The sequence below is a fragment of the Schistocerca gregaria genome, chromosome 2, assembly GCF_023897955.1.
Source record: "Schistocerca gregaria isolate iqSchGreg1 chromosome 2, iqSchGreg1.2, whole genome shotgun sequence".
Taxonomy (NCBI): Eukaryota; Metazoa; Arthropoda; class Insecta; order Orthoptera; family Acrididae; genus Schistocerca; species Schistocerca gregaria.
The window spans coordinates 842,382,622-842,407,937 of record NC_064921.1 but is presented as its reverse complement, the minus strand read 5'-3'; the positions used below and the strand labels follow the sequence as shown (position 1 = coordinate 842,407,937).

Sequence of the window (25,316 nt, the reverse complement as noted above, 5' to 3'; positions counted from 1 at the left end):
TGAGATAAAGAAGATTGCACAGGATAGGGTAGCATGCAGAGCTGCATCCAACAAGTCTCAGGACTGAAGACCACAAAAAACAACAAGGGCACTACCATTCGCTTTACCATATGCATGTCAGCGTACTCGTCATTGGTGTAACTTTTGTCCATGTTGCCTTCACGTTCGTAACTGATTGTGAGGCCGGTATGGCACAGCGCACGGAGGGGGAAGGGAAGTAGAAGCGCATGAGTAAACATACAGGTAGTCGCTCTCTAACCCTGAGCTACCAACGTAAATACAGTGGCGTTTGCAGTTGATTCCCAACTCTAATTAACGCGGTATCTCTGCAATGGTTCATTTGCGGACCCACATTTATTGGAGCTTTTTGGGTACCTTTGGCATGTCCTTTTCAAGTGTGAATTATTGACCATCATTTGTGAAACACCCTGTGTACTACGCAGGGTCGCAGAAATTTTACTGTCACGGCAGGTGCCTGATGATGAAGCCATAAGACCTTCAAAATTGATCGTAATACACTACTGGCCATTAAAATTGCTACACCACGAAGATGGCGTGCTATAAACGCGAAATTTAACCGACAGGAAGAAGATGCTGTGATATGCAAATGATTAGCTTTTCAGAGCAATCACACAAGGTTTGCGCCGTTGGTGACACCAAAAGCTTGATGACGTGAGGAAAGTTTCCAACCGATTCTCATACACAAACAGCAGTTGACCGGCGTTGCCTGGTGAAGCGTTGTTGTGATGCCTCGTGTAAGGAGGAGAAATGCGTACCATCACGTTTACGACTTTGAAAAAGTCGGATTGTAACCTATCGCGATTGCGGTTTATCGTATCGCGGCATTGCTGCTCGCGTTGGTCGAGATCCAAAAACTGTTAGCAGAATATGGAATCGATGGCTTTAGGAGGGTAATACGGAACGCCGTGCTGGATCCCAACGGCCTCGTATCACTAGCAGTCGAGATGACAGGCAACTTATCCGCATGGCTGTAACGGATGGTGCAACCACGTCTCGATCCCTGAGTCAACAGATGGGGATGTTTGCAAGACAACAACCATCTGCACGAACAGTTCGACGACGTTTGGAGCAGCATGGACGATCAGGTCGCAGACGATGGCTGCGGTTATCCTTGACGCTGCATCACAGACAGGAGTGCCTGCGATGGTGTACTCAGCGACGAATCTGGGTGCACGAATGGCAAAACGTAATTTTTTCGGATGAATCCAGGTTCTGTTCACAGCATCATGATGGTCGCATCCGTGTTTGGCGACATCGCGGTGAACGCACATTCGAAGCGTGTATTCGTCATCGCCATACTGGCGTATCACCCGGCGTGATGGTATAGGGTGCCATTGGTTACACGCCTCGGTCACCTCTTGTTCGCATTGACGGCACTTTGAACAGTTGACGTTACATTTCAGATGTTTTACGACCCGTGGCTCTACCCTTCATTCGATCCCTGCGAAACCCTACATATCAGCAGGATAATGCACGACCGCATATTGCAGGTTCTCTACGGCCTTTGTGGATACAGAAACTGTTAGACTGCTGCCATGGCCAGCACATTCTCCACATCTCTCACCAACTGAAAACGTCTGGTCAATGGTGGCCGAACAATTGGCTCACCACAATACGCCAGCCACTACTCTTGAAGAACTGTGGTATCGTGTTGAAGCTGCATGGGCAGCTGTACCTGTACACGCCATCCAAGCTCTGTTTGACTCAATGCCCAGGCATTTCAAGGCCGTTATTACGGCCAGAGGTGGCTGTTCTAGGTACTGATTTCTGAGGATCTATGCCTCAAAATTGCGTGAAAATGTAATCACATGTCAGTTCTAGTATAATATATTTGTCCAATGACTACCCGTTTATCATCTACATTTATTCTTGGTGTAGGAATTGCAATGGCCAGCAGTGTATGATTAAAACTTCCTTTGGGTTTTCTGTTAAGGCGACAGACAGCATTTCACTTTCGACTTTGTTGAAAGCTCCACTCAAAACGTTTCTAACGAAATGCAACAAAATCACATATCCCTCTGCATGCTATATTTTGTCCACAAATTCGTTCCGATATCTTGAACTGTTGACGAAACAGAGCAAATATTACGTCTTATGTCACACAGTCGTTATAAATACACTGACGGAAATAAAACCAAGAAGGAGATGTGCGACACAAACGAAAGTTGGTAGGTGTGTTTCTACATCTGAAATATCGTTTTTTTTTTTTCACCACGAATTCCTTTCCTGCTGTGCCAACCTCTTCATCTCAGAGTAGCACTTGCAACCTACGTCCTCAATGATTTGCTTGACATATTCCAATCTCTGTCTTCCTCTACAGTTTTTGCCCTCTACAGCTCCCTCTAGTACTATGGAAGTCATTCCCTCATGTCATAGCAGATGTCCTATCATCCTGTCCCTTCTCCTTATCAGTGTTTTCCACATATTCCTTTCCTCTCCGATTCTGCGTAGAACCTCCTCATTCCTTGCCTTATCAGTCCACTTAATTTTCAACATTCGTCTATAGCATCACATCTCAAATGCTTCGATTCTCTTCTGTTCCGGTTTTCCCACAGTCCATGTTTCACTACCAAACAATGCTGTACTCCAGACGTACATTCTCAGAAATTTCTTCCTCAAATTAAGGCCGGTATTTGATATTAGTAGACTTCTCTTGGCCAGAAATGCCTTTTTTGCCATAGCGAGTCTGCTTTTGATGTCCTCCTTGCTCCTTCCGTCATTGGTTATTTTACTGCGTAGGTAGCAGAATTCCTTAACTTCATTGACTTCGTGACCATCAATCCTAATATTAAGTTTCTCGCTGTTCTCATTTCTGCTACTTCTCATTACCTTCGTCTTTCTCCGATTTACTCTCAAACCATACATTCATTCCGTTCAGCAGATCATTTAATTCTTCTTCACTTTCACTCAGGACAGCAATGTCATCAGCGAATCGTATCATTGATATCCTTTCACCTTGTATTTTAATTCCACTCCTGAACCTTTCTTTTATCGTATCTATTCAAAATCACGCCAGTCGTATAGCAGCGCTAGAAGCGCCACTATGAGGGTGAAAATCAGGTTTGTCTTAAATACACGCTGCAACGGTGATGAGCGTTACTTGCCTTTGGTTAGCAAACGTTAGTCAGAAATGACTTTAAAAAGACCAATGCGCCATTATCGCACCTTATTGAGTTTCAGCGTGGTCGTGTAATAGGTCTACGGTAAGCTTGATATTACTTTGTGGTAATGCAGAAAGGCTTGGCAGGAATGAAGCCACTGCATACGATTACTGGCAGCAGTGGTCACGAGAATGTACGCTCGCAACATGACGTGGCTCCGGACGGCCACGTGGCACTACCGACAGGGAAAACCGTCGTGTTCGGGGCATGTTTGTGGCGCATCGTACAGCATCTGCAGCGGCTATTTGGCAAATCGGTCACTTCAAGGACAACTGCGAGTCAGACGCCCTATAGGGTGCATTCACCGACCACAAACCACGCCATTTGCGGCTTCAGTGGTGTCAAGCGAGAGTTCATTGGAGGGTAGGTTGGAGGTGTATTTTTTTCTAGTGAAAGCTGGTTATACCTCGGTGCCAGTGATGGCCTTGCGTTGATTGTAAGGAGGCTAGTAGAGAATCTACAACCAACTTCTTAAGTAATAGAACCCAGTACGTTGTCCTCGACGGTGAGTGTTCATCGGAGGTGAGGGTATCATCTGGAGTGCCCCAGGGAAGTGTGATAGGTCCGCCGATGTTTTCTATCTCCATAAATGATCTTTTGGATAGGGTGGATAGCAATGTGCGGCTGATTGCTGATGATTAAATGTTTGGGCGTAACATTGCAGAGTGATATGAAGTGGGACAAGCATGTAATGGCAGTTGTGGGGCAGGCGGATAGTCGTCTTCGGTTCATTGGTAGAATTTCGGAAAGATGTGTTTCATCTGTAAAGGAGATCGCTTATAAAACACTAATACGACATATTCTTGAGTACTGCTCGAGCTTTTGGGATTCCTATCAGGTCGGATTAAGGTGGGACATAGAAGCAATTCAGAGGCGGGCTGCTAGATTTGTTATTGGTGGGTTTTATCATCACGCGAATGTTACGGAAATGCTTCAGGAACTCGGGAGGGAGTCTCTAGAGGAAAGGAGGCGTTCTTTTCATGAATCGCTACTGAGGAAATTTAGAGAACCAGCATTTGAGGCTGACTGCAGTACAATTTTACTGACGCCAACTTAAATTTCGCGGAAAGACCACAAAGATAAGATAAGTGAGATTAGGGCTCGTAGAGAGGCATATAGGCAGTCATTTTGACCTCGTTCCGTTTGTTAGTGGAACAGGGAGAGAAGATGCTAGTTGTGGTACGAGGTACCCTTCGCCACGCACCGTATGGTGGATTGCGGAGTATGTATGTAGATGTAGATGTAGATGAACCTACCTGCGTCCTGGACACACTGGAAATACAGCTGTAGTTATGGTCTGAGGTGCGATTTCATATGACAGCAAGAGCACTCTCATGGTTATCCCACGTATTCCGACTGCAAATTTGAATGTCAGTCTGGTGATTCGAACTGTTGAAATGACATTCACGAACAGCATTCCAGGAAGTGTTTTCCAACAGGATAACGCTCGTCCACATATCACCTACGAAGACTGAACATTCCAACATGCTCTACAGAGTGTCGACATGTAGCCTTATCCTTCTCGATCACCAGATCCGTCTCCAGTCTAACACATACGGGACATCATCGGGAGACAGCTACACTGTTTTCCGCGAACAGCATTAACTGTCCCTGTATTGATGACCAAGTGGGACAAGCGAGGAACTCGATTCCAGAAAGTGACATCCAGCACCGGCACATCACAGTGCATGCACGTTTGCATGCTTGCATTCAACATTCTGGTGGTTACATCAGTTAATAATATAACAGCATTTCACATTTGCAGTGGCTTACCTCGTGCTTACATTGACCTGTGATCTTGCAATGTTAATCGTTTTACCTAAGGAAATATATTCCCAAAATTTTGTTACTCTACAATTATTTTCTGATGCTGTGACTTTTTTCCCTGTCAGTGTTTTAGAGCATGGTCTTGAGGCAAGAGTCCGTCTTCCGTGCTTCATACGAGTCCTATCTCTTTTTAAACCGGGTATGACCCGACATGCGGGACCTGTTGTACTGTCGGCACCAAGCGCGCCACCCAGTTGGAAATTTACGCCCCGCGAGATATTTGGGGCTGGATTTAAGGCAGCGTGAAGTGCAGCGCTGGAGTGCGGCCGTTGGCTCGGTGTCATCGGGCAGCGATCCAATAGCAGGTGCGGCCGGCCCCGGACTCCCAAATAATGCCAGCCGATGTGTGAACGTCGACTGCGGATATTAATTTTCTGTCCGCAGTCCGGCGCAGTGCAGGAGCGCGCTCGGAGTCACGCGTACGCCGTTTGACCGCCAGCCCACGGCTGAAAATACGGCCTTATTCCGGCGAAATGATACCGGCCAAAACGGCGATGCCTTTGGCAAAACCTTACGGAACTAAGGTGGCTGTAGATAATTTAACAAAAGCTACCCGCCAAGTAAAGTTCTAGAGTGAAATCAGGGAACCTTTTGAAATGAAAACAGATGCAAGGCAAGGAGAAAATCTGTCTCGCTCCTTACCAAACCGGTACTAAATAATATCAAAGCATAACAGACAGAAATACGTGGAATAACAAAGGGAACAAAAATGAAACACCAGATTTTATGTGACCCATCTTTCCTGAAAGCCTCTTGTGCACTGTGAAATAATTCATAATCGATTATCGATTACTGATGCAAAGTCGATAGCGACACCTGGCAGCAGGTTCTTTATTCCAACTTAAACTGATATTACCCAAATTCAATTTTTCATATATAAGAAATGTTTATGACAAAAACACAACATTGCTGAAATTGTATTTCAGATTTCCAATAAGAAATTCAGATTTCGAATGCCGAAACCAGTTTAATTCCTCACCCCTTATTTTGCTGTCATGAGTTGACGATCTGTAACTGTAAAGAATCATTATACACTCCTGGAAATGGAAAAAAGAACACATTGACACCGGTGTGTCAGACCCACCATACTTGCTCCGGACACTGCGAGAGGGCTGTACAAGCAATGATCACACGCACGGCACAGCGGACACACCAGGAACCGCGGTGTTGGCCGTCGAATGGCGCTATCTGCGCAGCATTTGTGCACCGCCGCCGTCAGTGTCAGCCAGTTTGCCGTGGCATACGGAGCTCCATCGAAGTCTTTAACACTGGTAGCATGCCGCGACAGCGTGGACGTGAACCGTATGTGCAGTTGACGGACTTTGAGCGAGGGCGTATAGTGGGCATGCGGGAGGCCGGGTGGACGTACCGCCGAATTGCTCAACACGTGGGGCGTGAGGTCTCCACAGTACATCGATGTTGTCGCCAGTGGTCGGCGGAAGGTGCACGTGCCCGTCGACCTGGGACCGGACCGCAGCGACGCACGGATGCACGCCAAGACCGTAGGATCCTACGCAGTGCCGTAGGGGACCGCACCGCCACTTCCCAGCAAATTAGGGACGCTGTTGCTCCTGGGGTATCGGCGAGGACCATTCGCAACCGTCTCCATGAAGCTGGGCTACGGTCCCGCACACCGATAGGCCGTCTTCCGCTCACGCCCCAACATCGTGGAGCCCGCCTCCAGTGGTGTCGCGACAGGCGTGAATGGAGGGACGAATGGAGACGTGTCGTCTTCAGCGATGAGAGTCGCTTCTGCCTTGGTGCCAATGATGGTCGTATGCGTGTTTCGCGCCGTGCAGGTGAGCGCCACAATCAGGACTGCATACGACCGAGGCACACAGGGCCAACACCCGGCATCATGGTGTGGGGAGCGATCTCCTACACTGGCCGTACACCTCTGGTGATCGTCGAGGGGACACTGAATAGTGCACGGTACATCCAAACCGTCATCAAACCCATCGTTCTACCATTCCTAGACCGGCAAGGGAACTTGCTGTTCCAACAGGACAATGCACGTCCGCATGTATCCCGTGCCACCCAACGTGCTCTAGAAGGTGTAAGTCAACTACCCTGGCCAGCACGATCTCCGGATATGTCCCTCATTGAGCATGTTTGGGACTGGATGAAGCGTCGTCTCACGCGGTCTGCACGTCCAGCACGAACGCTGGTCCAACTGAGGCGCCAGGTGGAAATGGCATGGCAAGCTGTTCCACAGGACTACATCCAGCATCTCTACGATCGTCTCCATGGGAGAATAGCAGCCTGCATTGCTGCGAAAGGTGGATATACACTGTACTAGTGCCGACATTGTGCATGCTCTGTTGCCTGTGTCTATGTGCCTGTGGTTCTGTGAGTGTGATCATGTGATGTATCTGACCCCAGGAATGTGTCAATAAAGTTTCCCCTTCCTGGGACAATGAATTCACGGTGTTCTTATTTCAATTTCCAGGAGTGTATGCTGATAAGTTTCATGGTGGCCACACTCGTTTGGCTAATTCAAAAACTGTCTAATGTTCTTACAGAAGAAATTGTGATGCAATACTGAAATTCAGTTCAACAACTGTTTTCAAAATTAACTTTCGTTCAACTAACGCTGAGGACAAAAGGCCATGTTTGAGATAGACAACTGTAAGCCCAAGGCATCAAGTGAATTTATGTTAATAAAATAGTACTCATAATATTATAGTCACCATAACTTCTGAAATATAACAGTTTGGAAATCAACAAAAAAATTCCTTTACGGTGAGATGTTGTACTGTTGGGGGCCACATGTAGTAAGTGTTGCTTCACGCAGTGGAGAATGGAAAAACAGGCACGCCGGCGACCGAGGCGTTGCGAAGTAGGCAATCACAGATAGCCTTGCTGACAGCAGCAGTCTACCAGCAGGACGCACACAGACCGAGCGCCGAGCAAAGCCTGGAGAGTGCTGAGTAAGGGGAAGTGAGGCCAGCACGCTAAGTTACGCTGCAATACACTGCGGGAGTAATAACAAAAAGCTACCACCGAGGGTAAAAAACGTCCTCCTGCCGGATATAAATAGTGGAGTGCAGGCAGCAACGGAAAGAAGCCATTAGGAAGCAGTTCGGATCTGAGGACGGACGTGGTCCGTGCCCGAATGTTCAATCTTCGCAGGTGACGAATCCGGAAGTCTGTTCCAGCTAGCAGGAGTCATCCGTTCGCCGCCAGATGTCAACTTCGGCTCTGGAGGACGGCCCGAGTTCGGTCAGATCCATGGCTGACTAACTACAGCGAGAACTTCCAGCAGGACCGGCCGCAGCGCGGTCTCGGTCACAGGCGCCGCCGGGGACTGACGCCCGGACTTCACTTCAACCCGGCCCCGCAGCGCGTGGCCCATCCACGACGGGACCTCGCGGACATCGCGACTGACGGCTTCCCAGCCGCCGGTGCAGCAGGCGTCGGCAGCTGAACTCAGGGCGACGTGTTCACCTCAACCAACAGGGCATCCTGGCTTCAGCGGAGCACTGGTGGCCTGAGGCTCCCGAGTGCGCGCATTGTCGGAGAATCTACACAGCAGCTAGGCTGAGGGATCCGCAGGGCTGGGCAGGGAGAAATTGTAAAGAAAGTTCAATAAATAATTGTAAAACTCCACGCCGTCTCAGTCTTTGGCTCAGCCACTGTGTCTGCTGCTTACAAGTGGTGCAGAAGTCGTAACAGTACACTTCATTTCACAGTCGTTTTAAATTTCGTGCATTTATTTTATTTTGCTAAGACGGCTAAACGAGTTGTGGAAGGAATCCTCTAACTTAACTCTTTTACGTTGTAACTAATACAAACTGAACTTGTGCTAGCCATCATGCAGCTTAGTTCTACTATGAAGTAAATACTTATACCTCATTTTTTGTAACCTTACATCCCTTAAACTGGCGGGGATTGATTTAAGAGTTGCCAAAAGGCAGTTCCGTCTGCACTGTTGTTGAGGTAGGTCGGCGAGACCGACAATACCTGTATTTGAGAATACCTGCCAAAACTAGGTTGACACCAACGCAAACATATGTACGATGGTTCTTATCTTGAGCTCTGATTGTGAACTGCGTTTGCATAGTAAAAATCTTTCTGTGAATACATGGTTCGAACTTAATATTACTTAATATTTACCGGCACAGGTGAACTCTGGAACCGGACTTCTAGAATCGACTTTTACTTCATCACGTTATTGATGAAATACGGTCGTTTGGGTGTTGTATGAGGAATTCCATTTTTTATCGACCTCGAGTTAAGAAAACGCCACATTGCTCAGTTGTATTTATTAACAATATTGGATTGGAGTATTTCACTATGCTGCCTTTATGATAGTTTTGAATTTACCGTACCCTGAGAGGGCAAAAGTCCCGGAACAGCGATATGCACATGTAAAGATGGCGATGGTGTCACGTACAAAGGTACAAAATGGCAGTGCATTGGCGGAGCTATCGTTTGTACTAAGGTTATTCATGTGAAATGTTTCCTACGTGATTATGAACTTCGAACGCTGGGTAGTAGTTGGAGCTAGATGCATGGGATATCCCATTTTGGAAATCGTTCCAAGATCCACAGTGTCAAGAGTGTGCCGAGAATACCAAATTTCAGGCATTATCCCTCACCGCTGCCAACGTACTAGCCGACGGCCTTCACTTGACGACCGAGAGCAGCGGTCTTTGAGTAGAGCTGTCAGTGCCGACAGACAAGCAACATTGCATGAAATAACCTCAGAAACCAATGTAACACGTACGAGGAATGTATTCGTTAGGACAGTGCTGCGAAATTGGCTTTAATGAGCTGTGGCAGAAAACGACCTACGCGAGTGCCTTTGCTGACAGCACGAGATGGCCTGCAGCGCCTCCCCTAGACTCGTGATGACGTCGGTTGGACACTAGACTGCTGGAACACTGTGGCCTGGTCAGGTGATTGGTTGGTTGTTTTTGGGGAAGGAGACCAGACAGCGAGGTCATTGGTCTCATCGGATTAGGGAAGGAAGTCGGCCGTGCCCTTTGAGAGGAGCCACCCCGGCATTTGCCTGGAGAGATTTAGGGAAATCACGGAAAACATAAATCAGGATGGCCGGACGCGGGATTGAACCGTCATCCTCCCGAATCTGGTCAAGTGAGTCACGATCAAATGGTAAGAGGTGATGGTAGAATTCGAGTGTGGCACAGAACCCACGAAGCAATGGACCAAGTTGTCACCAAGGCACTCAGCAAACTGGTGGTGTCTCCATAATGGTGAGGGCTGCGTTTACGTGGAATGGTCCTGGTCCTCTGGTCCAACTGAACCGATCGTTAGCTGTAAATGGTTATGTTTGGCTCCTTGGAGGCAATTTGCAAATATTCATAAACTTCATGTTCCCAGACAACAACGGAATTTTTGTGAATGACAGCGTGTCATACGACGGACCACAATTGTTTGCGATTGGTTTGAAGAACATTCAGGACAATTCGAGCGAATAATTTGCTCACCCAGATCATCCGTCATGAATGCCATCGAATATTTATGGGAGTTATCAAGAGGTCAGTTCGTGCACAAATTTCTGCACCAGCAACACTTCCGCAATTATGAAGGACTAGGGAACATGGCTCAATATTTCTGCAGGGGACTGCCAACGTCGTGTTGAGTTCATGCCTTGTCGAGTTGCTTGATGAGATTGCTATATTAGGAGATATCTCAAAACTTTTGTCAGCTCAGTGTATTTATCTCAATTAAAGTGACAAAATGAAAACAAGCACTCTTCTACAAAGTTTATCGTATTGTTTAATTTTTGATAACAGTAAATTAAAACAGTGTTATCGTTATCAGATGATTTTCCGCGAATAAATGGTTCAAATGGCTCTAAGCACTATGAGACTTAACAGTTGAGGTCATCAGTCCCCTAGACTTAGAACTACTTAAACCTAACTAACCTAGGAACATCACACACATCCATGCCCGAGGCAGGATTCGAACCTGAGACCACAGCAGCAGCGAGGTTCTGGACTGAAGCACCTAAAACCGCTCGGCCACAGCGCCGCAATGAAGCACCAACGAAAGTAGCAGGTAATACAATCCGCAATTTGTGCTACGCACTTACATTTTTGTGTACGTTATGGTACAAAATCGTTGTATCACAGACGAGAGTAAAACAATATATAAAAGAGTGTTGAATTCGTGTTTGTTAACTGGACGTATTATTGGTGCGTCGTGTAAACTGTCTTCATTGTGTGAAGCACAAGTCATCTACCCTGCATCCACAATCATTAACACACAAATTTATCACAGTTTCTAATTTTTTATTGGTTTAATTTTCATAAAACATTTCAATATAGATCAGTTATCCCGTGCAGGAAACGTAAATTACGTGGGGTAATATTAAACAGCGTTGTGTATAATTTCTTTCGCCAAAGGAGTTGTACTGCGGGGATTAGTTATGTGATTATGCAACTAATTTCGAATTTGTCTACAATATAGGTCTACAATCGCGAGGAAATGAAGAAAGCGTTGAAGAAAACTTCCACTGGTTGTTACTGCAGGCAGCTCTCCATAAACGTAAATAAATGTAAGATAAAGCCTACAACAAAGAGAAAGAATCCGATAGTATCTGTTTACAAGATCAGTGGTGAACGTTTTGAGAACGTCACATAGTTTAAGAATTTGTGTGTATACTAAGAAGTGATATGAAACTGGGCGATTGACAAATTTAGATTTTTTGAAAAGGTTTTGGGAAAATGAGGTGTATCTATGAAGGAAACTGCACACATGACGCCAGTGTGACTAATTCTAAGCTACGTCTGGAGTCCTTATCGAGCAGATATGACTATTGACACCCCAAAAATTCAGATGCGTGCTGCTAGTTTCGATATAAATTCCTGTGGTAAAATTAAGGACGGTAGCAACTTTTCGCTTGATGTGCCACTGTCGAGTAACATAACTCGATGAAACTTGGACCATACACAGAAAGAAATGCTACAGTACAGTATAGTATAGTTCAGAAGGCAACTAAAAGAAATATACAATGAAGCGAACAAAAAGAACACTTTTATTCATGCACAATAAGTACACTGAAGTCAATGTTGATTTATGGGGGCTTCCTGGACATTACAAAAGGATGAAGGTAATGTTTGGTTTGTGGGCGTGCTCAACTGCGCGGTCTTCAGGGCTCGTACGAAGTTCCATTTTTTACATAGTCCAATCTAGCCACTGTTACGAATGATGATGATGAAATGATGAGGACAACACAAACAACCAATCCGTGCGAGCAGAAAAATCCTTAACCCGGCAGGGAATCGAACCCGGGACCCTGTGATCCAGAGTCAGCAACGGTAGCCACTTTTCCGACGTCTCAGAAACTCTTTCTCTGGACTTGCACCACTTGTACTCTGAATCCCTCTTACAGCAGTTGCACATATTTCGTTATTTGAATATTGTTACATGGCCAGTAAATTAACAAAAACGCGTAATCAATAGAATACCAAAATAACTGCAAAGTTCTTTAAAGAAAGAAAATATTTGGCCCGTGGGGGGATCGAACCCACGACCTTCGCGTTATTAGCACGACGCTCTAACCAAATTTTTTAAAGTTTTTTCCTTCTGTTTTTTTTCACTCTTTTTTTATTGTTTTTTATTTTTTTACCCTATTTTTTAAATATAAATAAAGAAAGAAAATTACCTCTTCCACTTCAGGCGTTGGCCCCTACCCCCAAAAACCTATCTAGCCTAAAAACAAAAACAAAGCTAGCGCCACCGCCACTTTCATCCTAAAGCTAACTAGGACGGCCGTTCGCCACCTCTTCAGGTTTCGCCAACGCAACAAAAATTAAATATGCCTCTGAACTTTTTATAAAAAAATAATAAAAGGAGGAAGGAAAAGAGTATAATACTTTATTATATTTTATTTGTTGTCCATTTTGTTCTTAGTTTGTTCTTGTATATTTATTTGGATTGGAAACGCAGGTCTCCAGCCCACTTTTTTTAAATCTTTTTTTTTTATTTATATAGGTATCAATGTGCGAACAGTCATAATTAATCAAGCCTGGAAAACCTAAACCAAAATGAAGACACCATCGAAGGTATTAAACGTAAATAACATGAAAAGAAAGCTACCACGTCGTAGTTAGGCTTCCCAGCGACTGCGCCCACTGAAAAGATTGTTCAATATATGCTCGTTTGCAGTTCGTTCTGACCTCATCTGCCGCTGCCTGGAACATTCCAGCTGCGCGGCGGGCTGTGAAAGGCACTCCATAGGTAGTTTGCAAAGCATTGTCGATATCTGGTATGCCCGGAAATAGCATGATGTCTTTCTTGCAAATAGAGCCAGAAGTCAAGGAAATTCTTGTGTCCGTCACGACAGAGGTAATGGACAGCATGTCCACGTATCCAGGTGACGGAGTTGCTTCGAGTCTTGGGGTAAAATGTCTCATCCGGAAATAATAACGTGCGTGCAGATATATGCTCCAGTCTAACTCGCAAGAGATAAGCCAGCATCTGCCGCACTAGGTGCCAAACCGCTTCCGCCTCTCCACAGCTGATGCGGTGCTCGTCAGAATCTACTGTGTTACAACCCACACAATTGGGAGATTCTGCCATGTGGATATTGTAGAGACGTTCTTGCGTCACCAGCTTCCCATTAACTACTACGTACCATTGGGAAACAACGTCGGAATCAAGCATGGCATCGTGTACAGTCTTCCACACCACGCACCACCGTACGTCAGGATATTTTAGTTCGACCACATTTAGGGGGCGGCGTTGCAGCATGTCGTGATATAGGCGTCGAGTGGTGGCCATTTGTGGTGTCGTGAGCGCTACACTGTAATAACTTTGTTCTGAATAGAAACGTCCTATATAAAAGAGGGGTGCTGGGATGTCCTGTAGTGGGACCGACGCTCTTAGTGAAGCAGGTCGTAGCGCCGTCAGAAGCAGACTCGTGAGGCTCGTAGGACAACGGCGCAGCAGACATAAATGTGAACTAACATAAAGGGCAATGGCCCTATCATGGACGTTGACTAGGCCGAGACCACCTTTTCCCTTGGGGAGGGTAAGAGATACGTATCTGATCTTCAGTAACATACCAGCGGTGACGAAGTATCCCAGCGCTGCCATAATGCTACGACCCAGGGGTTTCGGAATGGGCAGCGTTTGGGCGACATGCGGTATGCGGGATGCAAGGTATACATTGGCATAATACGCCCGCTGAACGATGTTCAGGGATCGCAAGCGCTGATTTGCAATTCCGGCCCTAATTTGGTGAAGAAGGCGTCGATAATTGAGCGTCGTCGCGCGTCGCATGTCGTTCATGAACTCTAAGCCCAAGAAGCGGACAGTATCACTGAAGCGTAAGGGAGCAATGTGTTCCTGCGGTAGCCCAATCCCGATGATCAAGGCGACAGACTTGTCAACGTTGATTTGGCTACCAGAAGCTGTACCGTAGGTTGCAATCCAGTCCAAAGCCGCGGCCATATCGTCAGCTCCACGTATGACGATCATCAAATCATCCGCATATGCGGTGCATCGATAGATGGAGCCGCCGAACTGTATCCCAGTGAGCCTGTCTCGGAGACCACACAACAAAGGTTCTAAGGTCAATGCAAATGACAACGTTGATAATGGACATCCTTGTCGTACTGATCGGCGGATAGGCATAGGTGCCATCAGTCTTCCATTAACAAGAACTCGAGAAGTAGCCCCTTGCAGAAGGCGTGTCAACACTGTGATAAAGGGGTTGGGATATTCCATGCGCAGTAGAACGGCCGTGAGGAAAGTGTGGCCCACACGGTCAAAAGCCTGGCTAAAGTCGATAGACGCCAGGGCTGCCGGTAAACCTCTCACCCGTGCAAGGGAGATGAGATCTCTGTAACGACATAACGCAGTTCTGATGTTGTTGGGTCCTCCTAAGGACATCTGATCGCTGGACAGGACGTGAAATAGTGTGCCCCGAAGACGTTCCAATAGCAGCCTCGAAAATATCTTGAAGTCGCTGTTCAACAACGTTAAGGGGCGATAATCGCGGACATGATTCCGTCCCTTCGGCTTATGGATGGGAACAATCAGTCCTTCCAAGAACGGTGCAGGCAACGTTATACCCGGGGACATCAATTCCTGACAAATTGCAACCCAACACGGTACCAACAGTTGTTTAAATACTCGATAGAACTCTAATGGTAATCCATCGATTCCTGGTGATTTATGGGGAGTACCTTTACCAATGGCGTCGAGCACTTCCTCTTCTGTCACTTCTCCCAGTAAAGTCGGTACCATGTCTGGTGGAACTGTACCGTGGACATGTGCTGAAACGGTGTCTACTGTCGCCATATCAGGGAGCACTGCTGAATAAAGTTGAGCGTAATGCCCATAGAAGGCTTCTGCTATATCTGCTTGTTCTGCCACGTGTCGTCCGTCGTCCGTTATCATGTCGGTTACCAGTGCCCTACGGCGCCTCCTGCGTTCTAGGAGCACGTGGTGCATAGATGGCCTTTCTGATTGTATCGTGTCTGGAGCACGCGACCGTATAACAGCGCCTTGTAAATGATGGCGTGCTAAGGAGATGAGTTGCGCTTTCGCGCGACTGACTATGATCTGCCGGTCAGGTGAGGGCTCCATAGCAAGACATTCCCGCAGGATGGTGTAATAAAAGTTTTCCGTGCTCCTCCTCCATGCCGCCGCTTCTTGGCCGTAAGCCATGAAGGTGCGCCTAAGAGCAAGCTTCGCACATTCAATCCACCAACTGAGGGTCGATCGGTAACGACCACGACGCTGTAAGGACGCGTTCCACGACTCTTCGATAGCACCTTTACATGCAGGCTCGTCCAGATGGGCGACGTTCAGTTTCCAGGGGGGCCTACTGCGCCACACACGTGCAGGTTGGAGGGCAATGGTGCAAATATAGGCTGTGTGGTCGGTGAATGCAGTGGGCCAGAGCTCTGCTCCTCTCGTCGCCATCGAAAGGGTGCTTGTGACGTAAATCCTGTCTAACCGACTTGATGAATGACTTGTATAATGGGTGTATCCAGGAGCTGGGCCATGGACGTGGCGCCACGTGTCAATCAGGTGGAGGTCACGCACTGGCATTTCCAACTCCGCACACGGGACGTGATGTGGCTGCTGATCAGACGGAGATAATGTACAGTTAAAATCTCCTCCGATCACCATATCGTCTAGGCGGCCCATAAATAGACGAGTAATATCTTCCGAAAAAAAGCGGGCCCGATCTCTCCGTCTCCCAGATCCTGACGGGGCATATACATTAATGAGTCGTACACCGTTGACAGTTACCGCCATGGCTCTTGCACTCGGTAAGTACAGTACGTTCGTAGCCGTCAGACCGTCTCGTAGCAGAACAGCTACAGCACAATCGGTAGAAGAGGCGTGGGAGATGTGGGCGGTATATCCGTAGAAGTCAGGGAAACTAGCGACACATACTTCCTGTAAGAGAGCCACGTCGACGTCCGCCGCGTCAAGCATGCGTTGTAGCATTGTCAGTTTGTGTGGTGCCCTTATCGCGTAGATATTGATTGTGGCAAGGCGAAAGGTGTGCTGCCTAGCCTCTTCACCTAGGGTAGACGCCATAGCAATCAAAGCTAACCGCGAGAGATGCCGGCCCCGCCAAACCAGTTACAAATTAAGAGTCTTTCATGCTAGGAGTGGCATCCCCAATGCCACCCCCTCCCCTGTCACCCGTGCCCTATTCAGGAAGTTCTTCAACATCGTCCGACCACAGTGGCTGCAACACCATGCTGTGTAGCTGATCGGCACCTAAATCTCCCTCACGTACGTCGTCTTTGGTAGAGATAGACGCAGCGCCATCCATCGACGCGACCTGCTGCATCTGTGGTGCAAGAAGTAACTTGGCACTCGTGGTATGGGAAAGTGAACCGTCTACACCACTTAGATCCTCAGCAGGCGCAGCATCCATGCCGTCTGATGAGATGTCACATTCTTGACCGGCCGCGTGTAGGAGGCAATCGTCAGAAGGTGTCCGCCGACGTCGCTTCCGTCGTCGAGGTGAACGTGCTTTCGAACGTGGACATCCGTATCCGAATGTGGGAGGCAATCCAGAGTCGTATCACCTTCCGCGAGGAAAGCCGCGGTTGGGACAATGTTCGAGTCCACGTCCATCGCGTTCTGAATGTTACGTTGCGTCTGGAGTCCGTGGGACTGTTGCTGCTGTTGTTGCTGTGGAGGGGTCGACATATGGGTTGGAATGGGGGTCCTTCCTCTTCCTCCCTTGGTACTTCTGGCGTCGATGGGTGTGGCTGATCGCCCGTTTCGTCCTCAACTATGGTGCGCATCGTCGTCTGAGCGTACGTGAGGGGCAGGATTGTAGTCCCCGTCGGGGAAACGGAGGCTACCACTGTTATCTGCGCAATCCGACGTTGTAAGCAGCTTGATCGAACATGGCCTTCCTGCCCACATCCGGAACAGGTACGCGGCTGACCGTCGTACATGATGATTGCACGACAGCCACCGATGTTCAAATAGGACGGCACATGTTTCTTGAGCTCAAGTTTAATTTGGCGCACACCATTGTAGACCTTATACGTCGAGAAAGTTTGCCACTTTTCTGCAACGTGGCTCATAATATTGCCATATGGTCGGAAGGCGTCCTTGACAACTTCCTCTGGGACCTCGAAGGGGAGCTCAAAAACCCTCACAGTCCTTAAGCCCATGCCTGCATGATTCACCGTCACTGCAGCGATATGCCCGTCAGAATGTTTGAATCTGAGAGAGTTCGAGTATTTAGACACCACTGTCACGCAGACCTCTGCACTGGTCATTTTAACGTAAACCACGCTCGCCGTTGTAGAAAAATGTATTCCGACGACAGTCGCCGGATCTAAACGTAGATCGTCGCGTATGAACTGTTCTATTCCATAGGCTCGAGGACGCGCGTGATCTGGTTGGAAAGTAATTTTGATCTTATCGTGGCGCCATGTGTGTGCCATAGTCGCACTGAACTTGGAGCTAATACAACTCGCGCCGCGAGAAGGTAAACACAAGCAAGCGCTCACGGTCGCGCACGGCGGGGCGCAGCGGACGTTCTCGCCCCACCGCAGCCGAAAGCAGACTGCCACTAGGCTACGAGTAGTGGACATTACAGTAAGCTATATACAAAGTGAACCAACTTTTTTACGTCAACAAGAAGCCTAAAAATTATTGCAATATTATAGAGTATGCAGTAATGTCTTATCGGTCATACTAATCGAAAAATATTTAGTGAAATTAATTTACTTTTCGTTATGTTTGAGAAGAAGTGCGAGAATCAAGATAATACAATTGAAGATTAAATACAAGACAGCATTGTGTACATATCCCCTTTTTGTGTATAATACAAAAGTAAACCATGTTACGACACATGACATAGTACAGTTACAAAATCTTAGGGATGATGGCAGCACAGTATGAGGAGTATTGACACTGCGCACAGAGGATAGAGCTATGCTTATCAATGGTTAGATGCCGCCAGATAGTAATAGTACCTTCAGACCAATGTTCGCCAATGTCAAAAGATCCTTAAAAATACGTTAAAGCTGTTAACATAATTAAGCCGGCCTCTGTGGCCGAGCGGTTGTGTGCTTCAGTCTGGATGTGTGTGATGTCCTTAGGTTAGTTAGGTTTAAGTAGTTCTAAGTTCTAGGGCACTGATGACCTCAGATGTTAATCCCATAGTGCTGTGAGCCATTTGAACCATTTGTTTGCGCGACGTTGCTGCGATGGTGACAGACCCCTCGCTCAACGATCAACGTGCTTTTGTTAACTCCCTCGTCTCCGTAGAAATTCTGAAAGTGCCTATGAATGTATCTGCGATTGGTTTTCCGCCGAAATAAACTCAGTGATAGTTCTCTGCCTGGTACGTGCCTCCGTTACAGACGTCACTTTGAAGGCTATGTCAGAACTTCACGAAACTATAGGGGCTGAAGTGAATATTCCACGATGTCCCACAACAAATTACGCATTTTATCTGCGGAAATTGGCCCAGCAAACAAATGTGTTGCATTTCTTACTGACGTCCCTGATATTTATAACACTTACAGATTTGAAGATGGCAGCATAACTTTACTGAAACCAGTAATCAGGACATGTACCGGCTGCGATCTGGGAAGTAAAACTTCTATTTTGGAATCTCTTTTTACAATGATAAAGAGATCGTTCTCCTTTTGACAGTGTTAGGCAATTACAAAAATTACCACTTAATAACTATGGACCCACCAGTGAAATTCTCCTTCAACGATAGTGGTGAAGCTCATGAAATTTGTAGAACTGAGTGTCAGCCAAGGAGCAAGGCTAGTGTCGGACGGTGACTTAACATGGCGCGAAGAGGTCAAACGTTACTCTTCTAGTCAAAGAGGAAGAAGGGCGACTGAGCGAAGTAACATCGCAGTGCGGGTTCGTCTATATAAGTCATCTTAGAGGTAAAACGCTATTCGTGTCGTTCCTGTCTGTCACGGCCACACCTATAAGGCGGGAGATTTTTGCGGTCTGATGAAATATGGAAAAGCCGCTCAGTCAGGAAATTCAAGCCCATCAGTTGTCGCATGCGGGAGCGATTTCATGCGATGGCGGAGGCAGTTCCTCAACATTCACTACCGTGTCCTCTTCCCCAGGCATCGCTGTGGAAACTCTTTCTGCAGTTGAGTCCATCACATTCTGATGAAGGGCCCGACGCTGTAGTCGTAAACGTCCGAATACATCCACTGATGAAAGCTGCAATGAGAGAGGCGCTAGGATGGTAGTCTTGAACGCGAACACCTTCTCAGTACTTACGCATTTTACGTCCGTCATTTTTCCGAAAAACATCATCAGCACAATCCCGAAGACAGAGAACCATCGCACAATCTGTTTAACGGCTGCTGAGGCCCATGCATCCAAATTACTAACAAGAGTAATACACAAAAGAATGGAGACGAAAATATACGTTCTCTTAGACGGGGGTTTGGATTTAGGAGAGTTAAGGACCCAGAGACGCATTTCTGACGCAGCAATCGATAATGGAAGCAAGATTTAAGATAAACCAAGACATCTTCATCGGATTTTGAAAAAGTGTTCGAGAATATAAAATGGTACAACATGTTAGATATTCTGAGAAAAACGTGAGTGAGGTGTAGGGAAAGAGCAGGTAAGTGGGAGAACCATCTACAATCTTCGTAACGGCGCGTGTGTTTAAATTGCTGACAATATGCAGCAGACTGGAGAAGAAAATACAGGATCTATTAGGTGACGATGTACAGGCGTTCAGTCAATTTTTTGTCCATCAGTGCATGTATACGCATTCTCGATTGTTGTGGCTCAAAGTTAGCTCAGGTAAGCCTCTACGTGAACTTTTCCCGTGAGCGGCTCTTGTATGAACAAGAACCAGGAGGTAACAAGAAGCCTGGAAGACAAAGAGCGAAGTGATCGGATTACTGTAAGACGTGGATGTAGTCTTATGTCCTCACTGATCAGTCTAGATATTGAAGAAGAAATGGCAAAAATCAAGGATCAAGAGAGAAATAAAAATTTTGTTGAAAGAAAATCAACGATAAAATTCACTGATGACATTGCTGTTCTTAGTCAAACTGAAGAGGATTTACAGAATGTGTTGAACGGAATAAACTCAATAATAGGAAATGAATACGGACTGAGAGTAAACCAAAGAAAAGACGAAAGTAATGAGAAGTAGCAGAAATGAGAACAGTGGAACTTCCAATTAAAATTCCCCATTTGTCTCTGCTCTTCTTGTACACTCCCATTGTTACGCCAAATGTCTGCAACGTTTCCAAACGGTAACCAGTCATGTTCTGGCTCATCAGTGAATGTATAAGCATTCGCGAGTGATGTGTATCACAGACTACTCAGTTGCGGCTCTACATGAACTGTTTCCCCGAGTGGATGATGAGCCCTTTTTCGAGCAAAGTGCTCCAAGCGTACACATCACTTACAGGTTTGGAATAACTTGTATGTGTGGCCCACCCTTGTGGTTGCCGTGCGTTCTAGGAAACCAGATAAAACGGCACTGCTTCTGTACGATATGAAATGGTTTATGCAGCATTCGCAGCGAACAGCTTGACGAATACAGAGAGACTTTGGTTCCGTCTAAGACAGGGGTGCTCAACCAATTGATTACGATCGACCGATCGATTGCCACTGGCTTGTGAGGCGATCTTTCAAAATCTTTGTGCGATATCTTTTTAAATGAGCTCGTTTTGAAAATAACAGTTTGTACACAATGAATATTTCGCACGGTATTTGTAAGCGGTAAATCTGACAGGACTGTCTCCACCTCCTTTGTCTGCACTCCATCAGCATTTCACCGCCTTTAATGCTCGCGATAAGCAACAGTCTTTCTTCCTACATGCTGAGGCTGCTACTAGCGAACTGTAACTTTGGTCGCTATGAGCGGGGGTTGCGCTGAGTGGGGAGAGAAATCGGGGTTTGCTGCGGGTCTTGACATTTGGATAGCACAATTACAGAAATTAAATGTAGAACATTTTCCTCAAATACAATCAGAGCTGTCAGACCAACAAATATCACTAGATGATCAAGCTGCAAAGAAGAATACTTCCAACCTGACGGCACCGAAGGCAGTGTCTGATTTGTAGGCAATGGAAGCTATTCTAGCTTTCATAGCTCAGTTTTTTTTTCCAAAAAAAAGTGGATGTGGAATACATTTCAAGTAAAATGAGTACTCTTTTCTCTTGTAGTTCGACTGCACTTGAAAAGGAAGTAATTCGATTTCAAAGCGACATTTTTAACAGTTATAATACAAAGAAGATAACTTTTGCAAATTAGTGAGTGTAAAAATCTACCCTAACAGTGTAAAAGTAGAGTCCTATGTTTTGTCATTTTTTGAATGAGAATATCTACACTCCTGGAAATTGAAATAAGAACACCGTGAATTCATTGTCCCAGGAAGGGGAAACTTTATTGACACATTCCTGGGGTCAGATACATCACATGATCACACTGACAGAACCACAGGCACATAGTACAGGCAACAGAGCATGCACAATGTCGACACTAGTACAGTGTATATCCACCTTTCGCAGCAATGCAGGCTGCTATTCTCGCATGGAGACGATCGTAGAGATGCTGGATGTAGTCCTGTGGAACGGCTTGCCATGCCATTTCCACCTGGCGCCTCATTTAGACCAGCATTCGTGCTGGACGTGCAGACCGCGTGAGACGACGCTTCATCCAGTCCCAAACATGCTCAATGGGGGACAGATCCGGAGATCTTGCTGGCCAGGGTAGTTGACTTACACCTTCTAGAGCACGTTGGGTGGCGCGGGATACATGCGGACGTGCATTGTCCTGTTGGAACAGCAAGTTCCCTTGCCGGTCTAGGAATGGTAGAACGATGGGTTCGATGACGGTTTGGATGTACCATGCACTATTCAGTGTCCCCTCGACGAACACCAGAGGTGTACGGCCAGTGTAGGAGATCCCTCCCCACACCATGATGCCGGGTGTTGGCCCTGTGTGCCTTGGTCGTATGCTGTCCTGATTGTGGCACTCACCTGCACGGCGCCAAACACGCATACGACCATCATTGGCACCAAGGCAGAAGCGACTCTCATCGCTGAAGACGACACGTCTCCATTCGTCCCTCCATTCACGCCTGTCACGACACCACTGGAGGCGGGCTGCACGATGTTGGGGCGTGAGCGGAAGACGGCCTAACGGTGTGCGGGACCGTAGCCCAGCTTCATGGAGACGGTTGCGAATGGTCTTCGCCGATACCCCAGGAGCAACAGTGTCCCTAATTTACTGGGAAATGGCGGTGCGGTCCCCTACAGCACTGCGTAGGATCCTACGGTCTTGGCGTGCATCCGTGCGTCGCTGCGGTCCGGTCCCAGGTCGACGGGCACATGCACCTCCCGCCGACCACTGGCGACAACATCTATGTACTGTAGAGACCTCACACCCCACGTGTTGAGCAATTCGGTGGTACCTCCACCCGGCCTCCCGCATGCCCACTATACGCCCTCGCTCAAAGTCCGTCAACTGCACATACGGTTCACGTCCACGCTGTCGCGGCATGCTACCAGTGTTAAAGACTGTGATGGAGCTCCGTATGCCACGGCAAACTGGCTGACAGTGACGGCGGCGGTGCACAAATGCTGCGCAGCTAGCGCCATTCAACGGCCAACACCGCAGTTCCTGGTGTGTCCGCTGTGCCGTGCGTGTGATCATTGCTTGTACCGCCCTCTCGCAGTGTCCGGAGCAAGTATGGTGGGTCTGACACACCGGTGTCAATGTGTTCTTTTTTCCATTTCCAGGAGTGTATATGAGGCACCGTTTTCAGAGATGAACATAACGAAATCTAAGTGTGGAAATAAACTGATCCACATCTTCCAGACAGTGTATTGTTACATCTGAAAATTATTCACGATTACTTACGATTATGATAAACAAACGGTTCAAACGGCTCTGAGCACTATGGGACTTAACTGCTGAGGTCAGCAGTCCCCTAGAACTTAGAGCTACTTAAACCTAACTAACCTAAGGACGTCACATACATCCATGCCCGAGGCAGGATTTGAAACTGCGACCGTAGTGGTCGCGCGGTTCCAGACTATAGCGCCTAGAACCGCTCGGCCATCCCGGCGGCGATTATGATAAATATATCAATGATATGCAAAGCCTAGCACCTCACTAAACATTCTTCGACGTTTATGATGGTGCATATTTCAATTTTTATAACATGTGCAATACCTTGGAAATTGAGTAGTCGGCCTACAACTTTTGATGGAGAGAAAATTACCTTCTATGATTTGTATGTAGTTGAAATGGTTAATTTTATTCATGGCTGTCTATCAGTAGCTGCGAAGCACGTTATAAGCATAGAAATATTCAGTCGTCACTTGCACAAATTTTTATTAATTTAGCCTCTTGACTTGTATCGGCAGTTTCATTTGCCGTCCTCAGATCATCATACAATTAAGCGCACATCGGAAAGCAATCTTCCATCAAACTCTGGACGATAGAGTCCTTCGTTACAATATTACATGGTACTGTCAAGCAGCTAAAAAGAGACGTAAAACTATGAAGATGTGGTGACAAAAGAAAAAACTTCACAATATGAGTAAGATATTAAAAAATCACTAGACATATGATGATTAGACCAACAGCCTGATATCTAGAAATGCTAGAATAATAAAAATATAATGGGATTGCCACTGATTGCTCTGTGTCTCTCCTCCCGTATAGTCTACAGTCACTGCGCACAACAGTTCCTTACGGAATCAAAGTTGGCTTTGCGAATTTTTTGAATTTTTAACTCAGTAGATCTCTAAATGGACTAAGCTGCATGTAGTAGATTTGAAGACTAGAAAGGCTTTACTCTCCTTCTCTAGGGAAAAGCGAATGTGAGGACAGGGAATGGAAGACCCTGGGGTGCCGAAAGGGAGAGGAAGAGAGAAAGAGACAGAGGGGAAAGAGCGTTCAATTTCACAGCGTACAGTTGACTGAACAAGACAATGGTGAATCCAAGTACTGCGCCAGTGTTTGGACCGAAACGCGGCTCTGTGACATGCCGCGTTGTAAACAACGGGGAAGCTATTGGGCTGTTCGGAGCGGGTATACACATTTTTGTGACGCTATCTGCGCTTTTAATTCGGGCGGTTTTACTGCCCATTCGGAAATAAAATAACTGATCCCGCTCCTTTTATCTTGCTGGCTATATATTTTTTTCTTTCCCTGTAATAACAACGGACGCGATGCGCGTTTCCTGGTCGCCGAACAGCGATACACGCTCCAAATTCTTATTTGTCCAGAGAGAGAGAGAGAGAAAATAATACGTTGCGGTATATTAGCATCCTCCATTTGAAGTTGCGGTGTGGGCAAACACTGTTATTGTACATAGTTTCCCCTGTCTCTACGTCCTTTTCTCCTACAATGCCACACACTCCAGTTGAGGAATATCTGTGGTATCGGGCAAGGGTTGTGGCATTTAAGGTACTGGGTTCGAATTCTGCTTGAGTGGAACCGCGTTTGCTATGGCAGGAACTATCCAGTGGAATAATTGTACTGATAGAACACAAAGAATAATGATTCTATAGTAGAAATATTTTAGGATCACAATCTGTATATTTTGATTGTTCAGCACACTACTACTGGGGACAAATGTTGTTTAAGATCAGAATTTAGGGTTCAATGACTACAAAGAAGAATCTTGAAATCTTCAGCAGAAATAAATGTGTTGGTACCTCTGGTAAACTCAAAGTGTAGCTCTGATTTCGCTGCAAGGTATAGAAAATCACTTGATATGGTGATTCAAATGCTACTGTTTGCTTTTTGCTTCTGACATTCTTATGCGTGACCCATCTTTAACATTACACTATTCATTCATTACATCACTTGCAT

The 25,316-nt window shown here is 46.6% G+C and overlaps 1 protein-coding gene across 5 annotated transcripts in view; it reads right to left on the bottom strand.

The window, feature by feature from the left end:
* The window catches only part of LOC126335195 (extracellular serine/threonine protein CG31145), a 1,599,051-nt gene that overhangs the window by 133,497 nt on the left and 1,440,238 nt on the right, over positions 1-25,316 (bottom strand). The gene's annotated exons all lie outside the window — the stretch shown is intronic.